This window comes from Cupressus sempervirens, chromosome 5 (assembly GCF_028749045.1).
Source record: "Cupressus sempervirens isolate cs-2001-9-10 chromosome 5, ASM2874904v1, whole genome shotgun sequence".
Classification (NCBI taxonomy): domain Eukaryota; kingdom Viridiplantae; phylum Streptophyta; class Pinopsida; order Cupressales; family Cupressaceae; genus Cupressus; species Cupressus sempervirens.
Genome location: NC_143122.1, coordinates 962,518,136 through 962,532,669, shown reverse-complemented (window position 1 = coordinate 962,532,669; position 14,534 = coordinate 962,518,136).

The window sequence follows — 14,534 nt, the reverse complement described above, 5'->3', positions numbered from 1 at the left end:
TCCTTGTTAAAGGCTAAACAAACTCCTAGCACCTTGGTTAAAGGATTTTAAATCACAATTAATTCAGTAATCTATTAGGATATTTACATAAGCTTGTTAAAGAGACTTTCTTAAGATATTTAAACCCTAAAACACCTGTTCAAATATTTAATACCCAATCCTTTGATTATCACTTCAATGCTTCATAATAAATATGCTCTACTAATATTATATCTCCTTACTATGATAGGTATTCTCTATCTCTAGTCAAAACTCTTCATTGCACTACTTTATCTCTGCACTTTGGTTCACACGCAAAACATTGCATGTAATCAGAATCTCAACACATATTCACCCATATGCTCATTAAATTGAACTAGGTCATAGACCCTCCTTAAATAGATGATTGAGTGTACCTTCTAGATCCAAATCAATGATCTAGAATCAATACTTTTTTCATATAGTCTTTTTGTTTTCCTTGTTGGTGGATTTCCTTACCTAGAGATTAATGATCTTCAGTTGAAAATGTAATCACCTCCTTGATTATCTCCTCACTATTCAAAACATGATTCTAGCTCCATATTAATAGTTAACACAAGGTTTGATGTTATTCCAATCAAATATGTGGAATTGTGTTGCTCGATACTTACATCATAGTGACACTTAACATAAATTATTTCTTCATGTTATCCCTTGGCCTTAACTGTGCCCAAAATCAACTGAATAAATTGGGCTTTGTATCACTCAAAATCTACTAATACCTTTTATAGTGTAGGCATATACTATTATTTCTCATAATCTTGATAATTAGTGGAGTACTTGGTGACCATTTTGTCTCTTAGAAGTAACAATTTCTCACAACATGACTTAGTACATTTACAAGTCTTCATTCCTTAGCTCAGCCTATATAGAATGACTAGGTTGTAGTGATAATAGAATAATATTTCCTTGTGAATAACTAACTATTTGATACTAATAGACAACATGGTTTAGGGAACAAAAGAGACTTCCCCTATGACTACTCCACTTTGTTTGCACTGCACCATGATCACCACCAAAATATCCAGCTTAGTATTGCTACTCCTATCATCAATCATTTTCGTTCTCATCAATCATTTTCCTTGTCTCACTCATCAATACATCTTTATTTTATGACTATGGTTCTATCAATGACAACCAAATACTAAACTACTTTTGGATATGCCTCTCAACTAGTTAATATTTAACAATTATCTTATCAATGGTAACAAAAGTGAGGAGAAAAAGGGAGAAGATAAATAAGAAAATCCACCATTAGTCCTCGTCAGGATGTTATTGTACAATTTATTTTGTAGTATGTTACTCTTGATGGTCATTTTTGAAATTGTTATTTTTCTATCAATTTGTGATTATCCACCACTTTTTTAATAATGATTGTGTCTCTTGAGTGTTTCATTTTTCTCATCTCTCTTTTTGGTTTGAAAGATCATAGTAAAAAAAATTCAATTCCTTAAATTCATAATGGCCTTTTATTTATCATGATGGGGCATGCTAAAGCTCAATTTATTAAGAATAACCCTATCTAAAATGTAGGATTCAATTTAGGCAAAATGTTCATAATCACTATGTGATATTTTCTATAGAATAGGAGGATCCTTTGTTAGAGAAGGAATCCTATCTCTATTTAGAGAAAATTAAATATCTCATAAGGGTTTCCTTAGCCCAATCTATAATTATTGTTTCTAGTTTGGAGGATTAAAATTTTGTTTGTCCAAATGGGTTTGTTCCTAATCATTCTTAATTCTTATGGTAAGAGATATGATGCTAAAGGTAGAGGTCAAGTGGATGAGTATTTTTTATTGGTTAATAGAAAAGTAAAAATTTCCTTGGTGGACCACCTGATTGGATTATGATTCTATATAATTTACTTGACTACTTGTAAACTTGATGATTCTAGAGACTTTGTGTAGTAATCCCTTCCAATTGATGATTCTAAGGTATCCTTTTATATTAGTATTCCTATCTATAATGGAAAAGAAACTCCTTTTGGAAATAGTCATCTATTTTTAATTCCATGAATATTTTAAATAGTTTTATGGATAGTAAATTCTCTTTGTTGATATTGTTGATTTATGATATTCCTATCTGGATTTAACTATGTAGCTTTTGAGTCAAATTTGTTAAACCATGTTTCATTAGTATTAGTTCACACAAACAAATCTCTCATTATAATGAGTGAAAAACTTAACACTCATTGCAGCTAGGTGGTTCTCAAAGAGGTGAAACATTGAGACATAATGTGAGGTCACCAATCCTAATACTAGTCTAGCTTGAGCATGCTTAACTACAGAGCTTTCTTTATGGTTAGACCTATGCTACTCATGACCCAAGTTTCAAAACCTTTACAAAGTGTTATACCTTATTAACCACTTAGTAGGAATACCCTTAATCTCCTCAATTGATAAGTAGAAGACATTTTCTAGAACATATCAAATTGTGATATTTCTATCAAGCTTCAACTGTATAATTTTTGTGTTAAACTCATTGACCCATTTTTATGACTATTCCTTCATAGGAAACCATCTCTCATGAGAATGAATGGAAAAATTAACACCCATTAGATCTAGGTTAAGATCATAGAGGTAATTTTTAGGACTTCCTAGGAGGTTACCCAACCTAGTACTACTCTAACTTGACTGCACTTAACTATGGAGTTTCCTCCATTGTTAAGCCCAATTTTTTCACAATCCCATCTATAAAACCTTTAAAAAAATTTGTACCTTATGATCAAATCCTTAGAAATCCTATTATTCTCTTAAATTGGTAGTATGAGATGTTTTCCATAGAAAGTTCAATCATGATATTGCCATTATAATTTAACTATCTAGTTTATCTCAAAAACTACACAGTTGAATTGCTATAGCAACATAAAAAAAAAATTATGTTTTTAATCATCATTTGTAATACTAATTACAAATATATATATATATATATATATATATATATATATATATATATGACTTCATCAAGATCCTATAATTATGGCAATACAAATGACAACAAACTAATGGAATTCATAAAAAAAGTAGTTGTGACTTACAATTAACTAGAACTTATTGAAAATTAACCAGTTATGAGAGAGACATATACAACTAGTTATTGTTTCAAAATAATGCTCTATGACATATAAAATTAAATTAAACTTATGTTCCTAGCAACTCAAACATGAGTTACCACATATGCAACAATTAGTTCTAATTTCTTGTGCTACTCTTGAGACACTCTAACATCCCCACTTAATTTGAAAACTAAAAAACTATTATTTAGAAATTATTATTTAAATATAGTCCATAGACTAGAAAGACTTCCTCAAGTTTCTCCCAAATGCTACCATAGTCATGCAGCTATTTTCATTTCTTCAAAAACACCATTAGAGACCATTTACACATGAAATGCTTCATACCCCCATAAAAGTATCATTTCAAGCTTCCATTTTTTAAAATCTCCCTGAACTATTGAATAGTAGTCCATGCTTGTGTATCTCATAACCCTAATCAAGCATAGTTTATCTGATCCATTAGTACCTTAGACTATTGAGCATCAATCTATCCTCTACTACACCATTACCTATTTTCAAACCATTGACTTCCTCAAAATATGAAAAGACCTTCATCTTGAATGAAAACATCATCACCATAAAGATCTAGTGGTTCTTCACCAAGCCTCATCATTTTGATAGATTCTTCTATAACACACCTAGCTTAATGGGAAGATGGCTCTAATACCATATGAGAAAAAATAATAGTTTATATTTAAAGAGTGAGAAACTAAACATGAATCTTATTTTCTATATAAAAAGGTAGTCAAAATGGGTGACTGACCCAAAAGGCACATTAACAAAGTGAAAATATCACTATCAATAGATTGATAACCAATGGGACACACCCATAGTTAGTACATTAACCATCAATATTCAATATAAAAAATAGTAAACTACAAGAATTTTGCATCCTACTAATACAACACATATAGATTAGAGTAATAAATTAGTAGACATCTAAGCTACAAACATAACTATGTTAACATGCATGTTGATGATATTCCTATGGGGGAATATTCTAGAATTGTTGGAATATTAGAGAGATTGAAAGCATGACTATGGTTTTCATTCATGACTATGCTTGTCATTGATGCCAACATACTAAGAAGATTGACAAAGTAAAAGAAAAAGATTGACATCATACAGATTGGTTATTGAAGTTAAGGCTATACAAATTTAAGGACATGTTCTATAGTATGTCTTGATAAAATGGCTAATAATGCATGCAGAAATTAAAAGTCTAGTAGTAGTTATTAATGATTTACAGATTAGAGTTTGCAGATAGAGTACATGTGAAGTGGTTTTTAGTGTTCATATTATATCTCCTAATAAAGATATAATAAGTATGAGAAAATTTAGATAGACATAGAAGATATCTTGATGATGATGTTGATGAGTAAGAAAAGTCCTAGCTTGTATGTACATGAAAAGTTGTGAAGACTATGAGCCAAAAAAAATTTGTAATTATGAAAAAGATGTAATGTATTGTATTATCTTAATGAGGTCCTATCATAATTGTAATTGGCAAAGCCTCATGTCCAACTCAGTGAATTTTTTTGAGGACTTGGTATAAAGGAATGATTAATTCCTTGGTTGTAAAATGGATGTAAGAAAATTGTATTACATTTGTGAAAATTGGTAAAGGAAAGTAAGCAATCAAAGGTACCAGTTTGATACAAAGTATCTTGGTGTGGTATTAAAATAGTAAGAGGAAAGAGAAAGAGCATGATTTTTTGAGATCAGTTATATTTCTATTATTATAAAAGGAATAATATAGAGGCTAGTCAAACAATGAGTTTTGTGATCTTGCCCCTAAAGATATTTGGTTAGTGGGTCTTTCTAACTTTTACAACTCCTAACATGGTTAGAATCTCCTCACATGGATTCAAAGTCTCCAAATAGGGACTGATATGTATAGAATGTATTTCATTGGATCCTAACATATTACATCCTCTTACAAGGAACACTTCTACTAATACATCATTTTGTGGATATAATCTATACCAGGGTTTTCCCTCTTATCAATAGTTTCCCCAGTTAACATATTTGTTGTTATTGTCTATGTGTATATTCTTATGGTTTCTATTTATATTGATCACATGTTTGAGGTTTACTAAGGTTGATAAAAGTGGTATTGAATGGATAACCTATTCACCTCCCCCACTCTCAATTATCTTCATAGACTTTACTTTCTAATAATTGGTATTAGAGTGTTAGGTCCTTGAAGGAAAAGCTTAACAAGTTAAGGAGATCAATGGTGGGTCATTTCAAAAAGGAAAGTCCTAAGTTTGATGGAGTTGACTATGACATCTAGAAAAGAAAAGATGAAGGCATATCTACTATGGATGGGTCGAGGATATTGGCTAACTAGAAAGAATAGGAAGACCATTCTAGAAGAAAGAAAACTTGAAGAATGTAGTGAAGCTAAAAGAAATTTTTTCATGTGTAAAATGCTTGCCAGAGAACCACTTTTGTCACTCTTACTAAAAATAAGTAAAATTAGGTAGAATCTTTGGTATCATCTCATGAAATTTCGAAAGCTTTAGAATCTACTTTTGAAGATGATAAGCATGCTAAGACAATAAAATTTCAAAATTGGGTATGTTTGTTTCAAGTGGCTAAAATAATGCAAGATGAAGCTATAAGAAGTTATATTGGAAAAATATCAAAAATTGTTGAAAGAATCAAGTCTTGTAATGGAACTAAAGATGCGGATGAGATCATATGGAAGATCTTGAAAGCTCTAACACCAACATAGGTAGTGCATGCAATTTATCAACTGATACCTTGTATTGATAAATTTTCAAGAGAGTCTACTCTTGGAAGATTGGAAGTAGTAGAACTAAATTTGGAATAGTCTAGATATTTGCCTAGAGTGGAGACTACCTTTAGTGCATTAAGTGTTTGCCTTTCCTTATCAATGAGTGAAAGCACCAATGGAGGTTATTCTAGAAAAAGTAGATCAATATTTGAAGAAGATAGAAATATTAAAGAAGGAATTGCCTTGCTTGTGAAGAGGTAACTAGATCGTAAGAAAATGTTGAAATGTTGGACTTGTAATTAGTTTGGTCATTTTGCTTCTAAATGTCCCAGGAGAGTAAATAAGTATAAGAATAGTTTCAAGTCTAGAATTCATAGAGAATGTTTTTATGCAAGTAATGATTTTAAATCTAAAGAAATGAGTGAAAGTGATAATGAGTTAGGGTTTTTTTTCTATAAAGGAAGAAAATTTTGAAAAAGAATTCAGAGAAGAGAAAGCCCTAGTGTCATAGATTGAGAAGAAGTTTGATTGGATAATAGACACTAGTTGTTCACATCATACAAATGGTAACATAAATAATTTTTTAAAGTTAAATACCATGGTGGAGGAGTTATTAGATTTGGAAATATTATGGCTTGTCATATCAAGGGAATAGGATATGTTACTCTTGATGCAAAAACTAACATGGATGATGTCTATTTTGTTGATAGACTGAAACATAATCTTTTAGGCGTTGGATAGTTGGTTGATAAGGGATATGAGTGATAGTTATTGAAGAAAAAAATGGTAAGATTATTGGCACTAGTACAAGATCCAAAGGTAATTTTTTTTAGCTAAATCCTATAGAAATGACATGTTTGGATGCTAAAGTTGATAACAGATGGTTGTGACATAGAAGGTTTTTCATATAAATTTTGATAATATTGTGAAAGAAAGCACTACATTTATTGTAAGAGATTTACCGAAAATTGTGAAGCCTACTAATGTTGTGTGCAAAGAATGTGTTATGGCTAAGCAAAAGAAATGTTCTTTTCCTAGTAAGAAGTATTCTACAACAAAAAAAAATGGAGATTGTTCACATAGATCTGAGTAGTCCCACAAAAACAAGAGGATTCTACATAGAAAGGTAGTTCATGATTATTGTTTATGAATTTATGAGGAAGATGTTGGTAGTGTTCCTTAGAGAAAATTTTGAAGAATTTAAGAAGTTTAAATTGTTTAAGAATAGAGATGAGAATGAGTCTAGCTTGAAGATCAAATGTTTAAGATCTAATAGAGGTGGATAATTTATCTCCAATAAGTTTAATAATTATTTTGAATGAATCATATTAAGAGACAACTATTAGCCCCTAAGAACCTTGAGAAGAATTGTATTTCTAAGAGAAGAAACATGTCTATAATAGAAGAAACAAGAGCTATGATATTTGAGAATAATGTATCAAAGATATTTTGGAGAGAAGTAGCTAAGACATAGGTATATAAAATAAATAGAGTGTATATTAGAAAAGGTAAAACAAGACTCTTTATTAATTATGGTTTGGACATGCACCATGAGCAAAGTATTTCCAAAAAATTTGGAAGTAAATGTTATATCAAGACAAATGATGACATTGTTAAGTTTTATGGAAAAAGTGAGGAAGGTGTGTTTCTTGGTTATTTATTGAAAATAAGAGATTCTCAATGTTTTAATCAGAGAACTAAGACTATTGTTGAGAGTGAAAATGTAGAAGTGGATGATAAGTTTGGAATTCAAGAGAAAATACTTGAGTATAATTTTGATGATGAAGAAGCTAATCGTAAGCCTATCCAAGAGCATATTGAGTTTTTGTATGAGACTAAAAATTATTTGCATAATGATATAGAAGTTGTGAAGTAAGGAGAGGAACCAACTTTTTAACCTAAACTAGAAGTATGAATTGAATTAGTAACAACAAATAAGAATTTTACAAAGAATCATCCTACTGGTCATGTTATTCAAAGAAAAGATAGAGTTATGACAAGAGAAAAAGTACATGAAGGATTATGTTTAATTTCTCATGTTGAATCAAAGAATGTAGATGAAGTATATACAGATGGTCACTGGATTCAAGTAATGAAGGAAGAACTAGAGCATATTGTGAAGAATGAGACATGGTAATTGGTCCTTAGACCAGCACAAAAATTTTATAGGAACTAAGTAAGTTTTTAGGAATAAAATGAATGAATAGAGTTAGGTTTTGAGAAACAAATATAGACTGGTATGAAAAGGATATTCATAGATTAAAGGTATATACTATCAAGAGACATTTGCACCTGTTGCTAGAATTGTAGCAATAAGAATGTTCTTGGCTTATGCAAAAAATAAAAAGTTCAAACATGTTAGAAATATATGATATTCAGAGGGGGGGGTGGGTTGCGATCAATCAATATTATACAAAATTTTTCCCACAACTAGATATTATTAATTACTTTGCAAAATGCATATGAAAGTAAACCAATAAGGTTGAGCAATAAATAAAACCATACACAAATTGAACTCATAACACCATTATTTGTTAACTAGGGAAAACTTGGCCAAGGGTACAACTTGGTAGGGATAGTACCCACAAAATGATCCACTTGAAAAAAGAATCATATTAAGGATATTGACCCTATTAGAAGTTAGTGAGCTACATATAGTGTCTTGGTCCTTGTTAGAGGACTAAGACATGTTAAAAGCTTGAACCCTATTAGGAGTTAGTCAAACAATTAAAATGTATACAAGGTGAGTCCACTGGCCAAACATGCAATATACAAATAAGTTTCTTCACGAGAATAAATATACATACAATACTGTCTTACTGTCACAGTTTGCAAATCCATTCATCATACACCAGATCTCACATCATATATGACTCAAATATCACATAAAAATACTTCACAACAGTTTGCATGTATTCACAACTCCACATTAGTTGCAAAAGATATGATCTTGACTTATACCTTTCTCATTAGCAAATGTTGCTTAGTCATCTTTGATGCTTCCACACATTTGATAAATTAACTAAGGGTTAGCATCTAAGGTTTTTCTCTATCATAGTTAAGTAATTATTTTGTTACCAAAATAATTCCTTAAGATGTACATATCAATTTAGTATCATCCTCTATTCTTATCTATTGATTACCTATACTAGTGATTCCTTTGTAACTAATTTTTTATAGTCCATAAAGATTTGTGCACTTGGATCATATTTCCATTATTTATTATCTCTCATCTTACAATGATTTCCTATATACATAGAAAAGTTCCCTCTTACATGTATATGCATCAATTACATTCCTTCTTTACATATATCATCTATACAATTTTCCTTTACATTCTTCTTCCCTTTGACATCAATGAAAAAGGTGTCCAAAATTACATAGAAAAAACAAAATTGTGTTACCTTACTCTATTATAACTTTAGATTCTTGATATGCAATCTATAAAACCAAGTTTCAGCTTCGCAAGTTCCTTCTTATAGCTCTCTTTTATTTTACCTGATATACTAATAAGTGCATGTAATGCATATGATGCATCTTCTATTTCACTCATATCTATGTAGATAAAAATTTTCATAGGATGCCTTAGCTGTAAGACTCTCCTTCAATTGACTCTATAAAATGATAGCCTTAGGAGAGAAATATTCTCTAAAGATAGTAAATCTCTTTATTACATTCTCCTTTTCAAGTTCAATGTTCTAATAGCATTATGAACTATCTCCATCTCTACTTTAATGTATTCAATGCTCACATCTGGCTACTGCAATATGATAATAAGTGTTTGAAGCTCACTCATTTTTACTTTGATTCTTTGAACAAATTCCTTCAAGTAGTTCTAATACATAGTGCAATGTCCATTCAATCACTTTCCTTCATCTATATTCTTCCTTGACTCCTTTATGTAAACATTCAAAGTTTACAAATCATTTGTGACATTTTAGCATACTATATCAAATGGTGATGCATCATGATTAGTCTAAACCTGCATTAAAAGCAATGCCAAACAAAGTACTAAACTATGCATAAAAAATTCTCATCATTTCCTTGGCTTTTATCTAAATTTTTGAATCTAAAATAGTAGTTTGTGCCTTCTTTTGTATCCTTTTGAGAACTACTAACAAATTCCTCTCTAAAGTCTTACCAAATTTGTTTTTCTCCAACAATTTTCTCAATGAGGCCATTAGACCCTTTAGATTATCATCATTATCATTAGACACTATAGGTAATATAGTAACTACTACTACTGGGGTAACTTCTGGAATAGGTGTAACTACTTATATAAGGTATGTCAGCCTAATGTTGAAAGTCTACCTTATCAAATTTTGTCTCTACATGTTTTAGATTAGGAAAAAATGTTGATTATTGCATCACAATCTTCCATATCTACTAAAGTTCACTGATTTTCCTTTTTTCCTCTTTTCTTTATTTCTCCTTCTCTTCTTTATTCCTTTTTTCTTCCTCCTTTCTCTTTTCTTCTTCTTCCTCTTTTCTCGTCTCATATTCAATCATCTTCATTTCTTTTTCTTTTTCATTCCTTTTCTTTTCTTCTTCTTTTGTCTTCCTCTTTTCTTCTTTGGTATTATCCTCTTCATCAGAACTACAATAGGCTGTAATATAGCCAATAATGTTAGTCTCATACTCCACAAAGGGATTTTCTTTATCATCTATTGTTATATGAGTACTTTCCACTTTCATGGATTCAGTCCCAAAATATCTATGTGGAGGTGAGTCACTTTTTCTGAGTTTCCTCAACCTCTTCTTTAGAAAAAATAGGTGTACTGACCTCAACATAGGCATGGTTTTCTCTTTCTAATTTCACACTCTCCATACTAGCTTTAGGCATAGAAGTCATGTACCTAATTATGCCTTCTTCAATTTCCTTGTTTACCTCTTTGTAGTTTCCTCCCATAAGAAGAATTGATCTTCTCTTATTTCTCAACAAAGGACCAATAACTTTCAAAATATTCTCTATATCATTGTCAATGTTTACTTCACACAATTTCTTGATTAGATTTTATCTTAATTTCATATCCTCATGTACAACTCTTCTCTTCCTATTTGGTATGCTATTATACCAATCTTAAGGGATCTTATTTTGAATACTATCAAATATCTTATTTCTCATAATTATATTCCTTACAATTGCATTCTCTAACTACCTAATGTATGCAGATTCATCTCGAGATGAACATGAGATTGTTCATTTGAGAGAAACACTACAAGGTGACTTGTTTCCTTCAATCTAGGTGAATTTTACCTATTTATGCTCTAAAATTTGAGGTATAGGAAATTAGACTATGCTAGAACAAAGGGTTTTGAAATGATTAATCCTATATGAGTGTAATTATTCTAGATGTTATGCAAATATTTAATCTAAATAATAAAAGAAATTAAGTTATATGTAATGCATTGTTTGATCTAAATGAATACTGAGATGTTAAGAAAAAGCACATATAAAGCTATGAAAGTTGGTATGCAATCCGACAACAATTCAATAGCATAAAGATTCCAACCTCCTTAATCGGGAATTATGAGTCCCTTAAATAGAATTCTTGGAATCCATCAATAGGTGAGATCAACTCAGTTTGAAGCAAAGATTTAGTTAAGATGGAAACTTCCTTGTGCAAGTGAAGTGAACTATTTTTGATCTAAGTGTGATGAGTAGTTAAGTAAACTTGTCATGGGTGTGAGATCAAGTTAACTAGATTGATTCCAATTCAAGAGATAGTTCACTCAAAGTTTCCATTTAGAACTGATGAGTAGAATTAGGAGAGATATTTAATTTAATAAAATGAGATATGACCTCATAAATACCTTTTTTATTTAATTAAATAATTGTATTCAATTAATTAGAATAGTCATTTATTAAATTAAATAAATTTAATTCATTAGTACATTAGCCTTAGGTGATAATTTAATTTAATAAAGTATAAATATGTTAGTTTAAATTAAATTTAAATAAAATAGGTTCAATGCGACTAATATGAGTAAATACTATAGGAATTAAATAATAAGTATGATGAATGCAGGTTAGGGTTTTTTGCATCTCACAATTAAGTCAAGTAGCGAATGTCAGAGCAAAAATTACCTAATGACATAGGACTTAGGATTGATTGAAATAGACCATAATTGGTGATCATGACAATGAGACAATTTTGGGGTATTACATTTTGCCCCTCTTTGAATGAATGTGCAAGCATGACGTTCAACTCAAAGAAAATTAGGAAGTAATGATGTGAAGATGAGATTGGTTCCGAAGTTGATGATATGAAGACCAATTGATAAGCTTTTAAGGACTATCTCCAGAAGGAAAATTAATCCCAAGGAATCCAAGAAGAGCACCTAGATACCCAAAATGATAAGCATTTTAAAGGTTTCCATCAAAATAAACTTTAACCTTTAAGGATCCAGACAGAATGTCTAGATACCTAAGATTGTTACCATTTAAAAGATTATCTCCAGAATAGAGCTTAATCTTTAAGGATCTAGATAGAACATCCAGATACTTGAGATTGATAGCATTTAAAATATTATCCCCAGAACGGAGCTTAATCGTTAAGGATCCAGATAGAACACCTAGATACCAGAGAGTGATAAGAATTTAAAAGACTATCTCTAGAATGAAGATTAATCTTTAAGGATCCATATAGAACACGTAGATACTTGAGAGTGATAAGCATTTCAAAGATTATCTCTAGAACGGAGCTTAATCTTTAAGGATCCAGAAAGAAAACCTAGATACCTAAAATTGATAGCATTTAAAAGATTATCTCTAGAATGGAGCTTAACCTTTAATGATCTAGATAGAACACCTACATACCTGAAATTGATAGCATTTAAAGATTGTCTCTAGAACAAAGCTTAACCTTTATGTATCCATATAGAACACCTAGATACCTAGAATTGAGAGCATTTAAAAGATTATCTCTAGAATGGAGCTTAACCTTTAAGGATTCAGATAGAACACCTAGATACCTGAGAGTTGATAAGCATTTAAAAGACTATCTCTAGAATGAAGCTTAATCTTTAAGGATCCAAATAGAACACCTAGATAGGTCTGAGATTGATAGCATTTAAAAGATTATCTCCAGAACGAAGCTTAATCTTTAAGGATCTAGATAGAACACCTAGATACCTAAGATTGATAGAATTTAAAAGATTATCTCTAGAACAAAGCTTAATCTTTAAGGATCCAGATAGAACATCTAGATACCTAAGATTTGATAAAAGATAGCAAGATCAAATTAAAATTCGTAGAATCTTCCCTAGAACAAGGCTTGATCCTTAGGAGTCAAGGTTTAGATTGCCATGATACCTGTAATCAACTGATGACAAGATGAAATAGATGAAAAAAATGCCAAAAAGAGGGAAACAAGATGCCTCAAGTGATGAGATGCCCCAAATGATGAGGACATAAGATGGGAATGAGATGCACCGAGCAATAAGGATTCAAATTTTTTTGAATTTCAAGTTCAATGATTTAATCATCCTGCCCCCTTGAGAGTGAAATTGTAAGATGAAACACTAGAAATATGATGTAAAGTAGTATGTTGAGAGATACAAAAGAAATTGAAGATTGAGTAGAATGTAGAAGAGATCAGAATGATCAGAAGAAAATTCAGAGTGGAGTTGAAGTGATTTAGATGTCTAGAAGACCAAGTTTGACCAAAAGTTGACTAGATTTTACCATAGTTGACTTGAGTTGACTATTTCAAAAATTAATTTTGAAAATATGAATAATTTTGAGTTGAAATAATTCTAGGAATCCGAAAATATCAGAAAAATTCAGACTACACAAGCATTCAATCCCGTTGATCCTTAATTTTTGAGGCACTTAGGCATGCCAGATTTTGAATTCAATCCCAAAAATGGATTTAGAGCAGTCAAATTAGCTAGGGGATGATTTTTTCCCAAATTAGAGCACTTTCAAAAATTAGGTCAACCCCTATATAAGGGCCTAAGGGGTCATTTTCAATTCATTTGTGCATTTTGTCTTTTAGTGAATTGAGCTCTGAGAGGGGTATGGCAATGAACATGCAAGATCATCATTTTGAGTGGTCTCAATGACACAGCCAGTCAGAAAACTATGGACCTCTGATGATTCAACGATTTCCCAAATTCATACTTTTATATTCACACTTTATGATGTCATTTATTGCATTTATAGGCATGTTTTTTAAGTAGGGTCAATTGGTCTTCAAGCAAGACTGTCCTTTCTTGAGCAAAGACATTCTCTTCTCGCGCAAAGAAACATAAATTGGTGTTTTCTCATGTACTTTAGTGGAGGTTCTCACATGGGAGATGCCCACTTCTCGTGTGAAAAATAAGAAATTCCTCTCAATCTTTGTCTGCAAGAACTCATTTCTTGGACGAGAATTTGATTTCTCGCATGAAGAAATGAATTCTGGCATGAAGAGATGAAATCTCATGCAAGATCTTGTGATGTCACGTGAAATCCAATGATAGAAAAGTGCAATTTTTTAAATCTTTTTGTATTTTAATGTAGAATTTGCATTTTTTCTTCATCATTCAGTTGTATCGACTGAGTATTGATTATTTTCTTGTTATTGTTGGTCATGTATGCAGGAGGTCTTCAATGATGTGTCATTTAGGTCTCATTTTCCACCCTATGGAGCTCTAATTTGGATTCTCAAAACTGCTAACATGGCACATATTGAGTGATTGGGTCTGTCTTCTCTATGTTGGATCCCAATA